A 6,168-nucleotide genomic window follows, 5' to 3' on the forward strand; every position below is an offset into this window, starting at 1 on the left:
AAAAATTGATGCACCTAGCTAATAGCCTCCAGATTGAAACTAAAGGTATGCTCTACTTGCCAAGTTTGCATTCATCAACTATCAAATCCAGAAAGCTAAAACTTTTTCTGTCAGCTAATGACTTGGTCTCATTAATCTTCCTAAATACCTCTCTCTTTAACTCTGACCTACATATCTTGGACTTTTCATTCTCTGTAAGAGCAGCATTTATTCCCTTAATAAAATTTATCTTTCTCTATTTCTAGGAAGGTTCTTGTTACCTAATGGGTAAGGAGTTGAGCTACCCACCAAAAGGCAGACAGTTTTTATTCACCATTTGCTCCACGGATCAAGTATGATAATCTCCCCCCAGCAATTTCTAGTTCTGAAAATCCACTAGAGGAAAAACTATGTGTAGTTCTATAATTCTGACTTGATGGTACATAACTACATCCAAGACCTTCCTATCTTACTCTGACCGTCTACTTTTCCAACCATAATATTCTTCTCTAAGGGTGAGTCCCCCTTAGTAACATGTCCAAATTGTGAGGTGGAGTTTCAAAAACCTTGCCTCCGAAGAGCAATCTGGTTTTGTCTTTTCCACAAGAGACCTATTTTTTTTTCTCTCTCTTGATAGTTTATGTCATGTTCAACAATCTTCTCCAGCACCACAACTCCAAGACATCAATTCTTCTTCTGTCGTTATTAGTCATTGCCCAACTCATATATGTAAAGTAAGCAATTGAGAAGATCACGGCCTGAATCAGGCACATCTTAGTGTCTAGTCTGAAATCATTGCTCTTTATCACTCTGGAGAGGTCCCTGACACATCTCATCCTGTGCTATTTACAGCATTAGAAACCAGTGGAGGGTCAACCATGAGTTCCATTTTGCAGCAATGAGTTTGCATTTGTGTGCGTATGAACTTAGACATTTCATTGGTTTTGCTTTTCTAGAGAACTCACCCTAGGACAAGGAATATTACACGCACTTTCCTAGTTTCATGTTACAAAAGGATAGAAAACTATTGGCATAAGTGTACGTTTCATTTTGTCAACATTAACCCATGAGATTTGCAGGGGGAAATCATAAGATGTGATTTTTGCCTAATTTTACAAGAAAATTTCAATGTAATTTTTGAGATTTTCTTGAGCTTTACTTTAGTCCTTTTCTTAGAGCATCATACCCTAGCAAGGTCTGATTCTTCATCAGAGCAACAAAATAAGAAGGCAAGTAAAACAATCCTAAATTTGACCCACCAAAGGTTCAGTGCCAACAGCTAACATTTGAATGAATGTTAAATTTGATGTTTTAAGTAGCAAAAGTCTTGAAACTATATGTAAGGTAAAAATGGATTCACAAGATGTAACTCAGTATAAGTTACATCATCAGTACTCAAATATTTGTCCACAATTTAAATTCTATTCACAGACACATAATCAGAAAATTAGAGAGTAGGGTCTTTTAGTATGTGTTTTTCTAAGGCTCCAAAGTGATTCTGATGCATGCTAAATTTTGAGAATCTCTTACACAATCCAGCTTAACTAAATCTCACTAAATTATGGATGGATGCCAACTTACTGCTAAATAAGAATTTGTCAACTTACTGGCCACACAGTATATTTCTTTTTTCAGAAATGAAAAACCATGTATATTTTCTTGTGCACATTGCAAAGGGTAGGTGCTTAAGAAAGATAAATTTATCAAAGATAGGCTAGTATACTTTCAAGGACCTCTCCAGAGCACTGAGGAGCAGCTAGGTCAGTCTCGAGACTAAGTTATGCCTGATCCAGACCATGGTCTTCACAATACTCGCTATGCATCAGAGAGCTGGACAATGACAAAGAATGACAGAAGAAGAATCTATGCCTTTGAATTGTGGTGCTGTAGAAAAGCATTGAACGTATCTGCTCAGGCAAGAGAATAAACAAGTCTATCTGGGAGAGGGTAAAACCAAGTTTCTCTTTGGAGTCAAGGATTTTGAAACTCCATCTCACATATTTTGGACATGTGAGCAAGAGAGACCCATCCTTGGAGAAGGACATCATGGAGAGAACAGCACAGGACAGGAAGGCTTTGAATGAGATGAATTAATAGAGAAACTGAGGTAGTAGGGATAGGTGTATTGGAGTCAGTGAGGCTGGCTCAGGATAGGGCAGACATCAGAGCTATTGTACACAGGGTCACTACAAGTCACAGGCAACTCAACAGCACTTAACAACCCCAACAGTATCTATTGGCTACCATAGGTTTCTGTGTGAAAGAAAATCTAAAAGATGAATATTTTTTAACTTAAGCAACTGCTTTGCAGTCAGTAGTCTAGTTGCAGAGATATTATTTCAAAAGAATTATACTTACTGTGCTCAAATCTGTAGCAAATATATGAAAGCCCTTTAGCTCAAAATCTGATCTGAAAAATGCTGCACATTTCATTCTGTCATCAATGTATAAAATAATGTTTGCTGATAAGACAATAAAATGTATCATTTTTATCTTTTTAAATTTTATTAGATTTTCTGAGGAACATTTTGCATGACAATACGTAACTATGTATTAAAGATTATACAGTATGGGATATGTAACTTTTTTAAGTTCTGTGATATGTATTCAATTTTGTTAATTTTAAGACTGAAATGTATCTTTTAAAGAAAAGTAACATAATAAGAGCTTTAGAAATATTTCCTTCATTTTTCCAAAAAGTAAATTTCTGTGCACTCACACCTAATCTTGAAAAGTCCAATAAACTATTTTGTTCTACCTTTCCCCATCATATGCACATTTTTATTTATTTATTTATTTTTTGGGGGGGTCAAGTCCAAACGTAATTTGAAGTGAGATAGGTAGTTTCTCTGCCGCACCTCCCGGTGGCCATGAGCTATGTGCCTGGAAGCATCGTCCCCCGAGCAAGGAGCGCCAAGGGTGAGCACTGCTCCCGACCAGTTGGTTATTTTCTCAATCTCATCCAAGTTGTCTGTGTCCAGTCTTTTTATCTTCTTATTAAAGTGCTCCTGGGTCCTGTTGAGGATGTTCATGCTGTGTTTGCTGTCCACCACGTTCACGGCCAGGCCCCTCTTGCCAAAGAGGCCGGTGCGCCCGATCCGGTGCAGGTAGGTCTCGTTGTTTGGGTTCCTGTCCTTGTCCACGAGCAGGTCAAAGTTGATGACGACAGATATTTATTCTACGTCGATACCGCGGGTACACACTGTGGTGGTGACCAGAACCTTCTCCTTGCCCTCCCAGAAGCAGCTCTGTGCTCCACCATCATCTCGCCACTCAGCAGAGTCACCTGGTGGCCTTTTCTCGAGAGCTCGGCTGCCAACCCCCTAGCTGTCTTGCGGGTGTGGCAGAAGATCATGGCCTGGGCGGTAGTGATGGCCTCGTACAGGTTACATAAGGCCTGGAACTTCTCGTCTCTGTTGTTGCACAGGACATAATAATGCTTTAGGGTGTCCAACATGTCCTCCTCGTGCTTCAGGTATTTTTGTTTTTTGTTTGTTTCTTTTTTCTTTGTTTTTAATATGTGTGTGTGTGTGTACCGTCAAATTGGATCTAACTGGTGCAGGAGCAGATTGCCCCTCCTTCTCCAGCAGAACATCTGGTGGATTTGAACCGCGTTACTTCTGGGATTGCAGTGCAACTTCTTGCCACTAGGCCACCAGAGCTCCCTCTCACGCTTCAGTTTGATGATGTTCGGCTCTAGGATCACTTTCTGGGCAAAATTCCACACGGAGTCTTCAAAGGTGGCTGAAAAATGCCGCACCTGGCAGTTCCTGAGCTGCATCCTGTGGATGCAGATGCTCTGATCTTGGTGACCCTGGGTCACTATTATCACATCAGCCTCGTGCAGGACAAACACCTTGATCTTCTTGGGGTCGACGAACCTGAGCTTGGCACACCAGTCCAGGACGGTCCCCGGGGTGCCGATGACAATCTACTCACTGATCTTCTGACCTCGTTCCAATTTATTGCCTCGAACAGCATAAGTCAGCTTCAGTTCAGGGTAAAACTTGCCCGTCTGCTAAATCACTTTTCCTGTTTGAAGGGTGAGCTCCTAGGTGGGGGAGAGGCACAGACACTAGGGGCACCTGCTTGTGGGTTCCACGTGGCTGAGCATGGCCAACACAAAGGCAGCGGTTTTGCCAGTACCGGACTGAGACTGTGCGATCAGGTTCTGCGGGGGTTCAGCCAGCATCAAAGGCAGTGCGTTCTCCTGTATCTTGGAGGGACTGTTAAAGCCCAGGACATAGACTCCCTGCAGAAGCTGCGGTTTCAGTAGGAGCTCTTCAAAAGACCGAGTAGAGGGGGGTGTTGGGGTCTCGCTGCAGGACTTCCACTTGGTTTGTGTTATCCATGAGGTTGCTCCTGATCAGCTAGTTGAGTAAGGACTGGGCGGATCTGTCCTCTTTTTCTTCTTCATCTGTCTTCTCTGCATTAGCATTCGTCTTTACAACAGCACCATTGGCATCTGGTTTGACTTTCTATTCTTTAAGATGTAAATTGCTCAAGTCCTTCACAGGCAGGGTGATGCAATAGCGCCCCAGGGAGCGGCCTCGGATGCAGCCAGCGGGCCTGGCCATGGATGCTCAGCATGGCCGTTATCCTAGAAATATTTTCTCTAAAAATAAGTCTGTAAAAAAATTAGTATGGCTAAGCATTGTTGTTATTGTTGTTATGTGCCATTGAGTTGCCTGCAACTCATAGCGACCCTATTTACAAAAGCCCTAAAACTTGCTCTGTCCTGTGCCAATCTTATTGTCTCTGACACTGCTACCCCCGTTATCCCAGTAACTGAATCAATCCATCTCATTGAGGGTCTTCATATTTTGCCTTGTCGGTCCACCCTCCCAAGCATGATGTCCCTCTCCAAGGACTGGTCCCACCTTGCAACATGTCCAAAGTATGTCAGAGGAAGCTACAGAATCCTTGCCTCCAAGGAGCAGCCTGGTCTCACCCTCTCCAGGATGAACTTGTTTGTTCTCACTCCATGATATATTCAACACTCTTCTCCAGCACTACAGTTCAAAGGCATTGATTCTCCTTCTGTCACCTGTAGCCATTTTACAGACTTCTGATTCATAGTAAGTAATTGCAAAGATCATGGCCTGGATCAGGCATACCTTAGTCTCTAGGCTGACATCGTTGCTTTTCAGTACTTTGTAGAGGTTTCTGACAGCAGACTTTCTCAGTGCAATTCGTCTTTTTGTTTCCTGGCTGCTGGTACCAAGAATATTGATTGTGGAATTAAGCAAACTAAAGCAACAGCATTCTCTATCACTTTACGATCTGTCATTGTGCTGACAATCGGCCCAGTGGTTGTTTTCTTGATGTTGACCTTCAGTCCATATTGAAGGCTGCAGTCCTTGATCTTCTGCAGCAAGCATTCAGGTCCTCCTTAGTTTTAGCAAGGAAAGTTGTGTCATCTGAAAAACAGCAGATTGTTGACGAGTCTTCTTCCAATCCTGACGTTATATTTCTCCTCATAGAGCCCAGACTCCGGATAATCTGTTCCACATATAGATAAAAAAGGTATGGAGATAAGACACATCCCGGTGTCCACCCTTCCCAATTTTGAACCATGCAGTATATTTCATGTTTATTTGGAATTTATCTTCTTCAAATATAATCCTGTTTTAAAACACATTGGCTGAGTGTATTCCAATATATTTGCAATTTAGTTACTATTTTGTTTATTAAATGACTTTTTTCAGGAAAAAAATCATCTTTCAAGAAGGTGTGATTTGTTTATGTTCAGGAACATCCAGTTGGCTACAACTTACAGTGACCTTATGAGGAGCAAAATAAAATAATGAAGAAGCGTATTGAATATATCATGTCCTGCTAGGAGAACAAACAGGTTTGTCCTAGGTGAGTTAGGCTGCTTCTTGGAGGCAAGGATTCTGAGGATTCGTCTACATACTTTAGACATGTTGCAAGGTGAGATCAATCATTGGGGAGGGACACCATGCTAGGGAGGGTGGAGGGACAGCGCAAGAGAGGAAGACCCTTAATGAGATGAACTGATTCAGTGACTGGGATAATGGGGGTAGGTGTGTCAGAGAAAATAAGATTGGGGCAGAATAGAGCAGGGCTTAGGGCTGTGGTACATTGGGTCGCTATGAGTGGCAAGCAATTTGATGGCACATAGCAACAACAACAATATTCAAATAAAGTCTCAACTCACCTCTAAGG

General features: G+C 41.9%; 1 pseudogene; it reads right to left on the reverse strand.

Moving 5' to 3' along the window:
* Window positions 1-2,768: 2,768 nt before the first annotated feature.
* LOC102864583 lies at window positions 2,769-4,556 on the reverse strand (annotated as a pseudogene).
* Window positions 4,557-6,168: the final 1,612 nt, after the last annotated feature.

Source organism: Elephantulus edwardii, unplaced genomic scaffold (genome assembly GCF_000299155.1).
Source record: "Elephantulus edwardii isolate Elephantulus edwardi_28Jun2011 unplaced genomic scaffold, EleEdw1.0 scaffold00056, whole genome shotgun sequence".
Classification (NCBI taxonomy): Eukaryota; Metazoa; Chordata; class Mammalia; order Macroscelidea; family Macroscelididae; genus Elephantulus; species Elephantulus edwardii.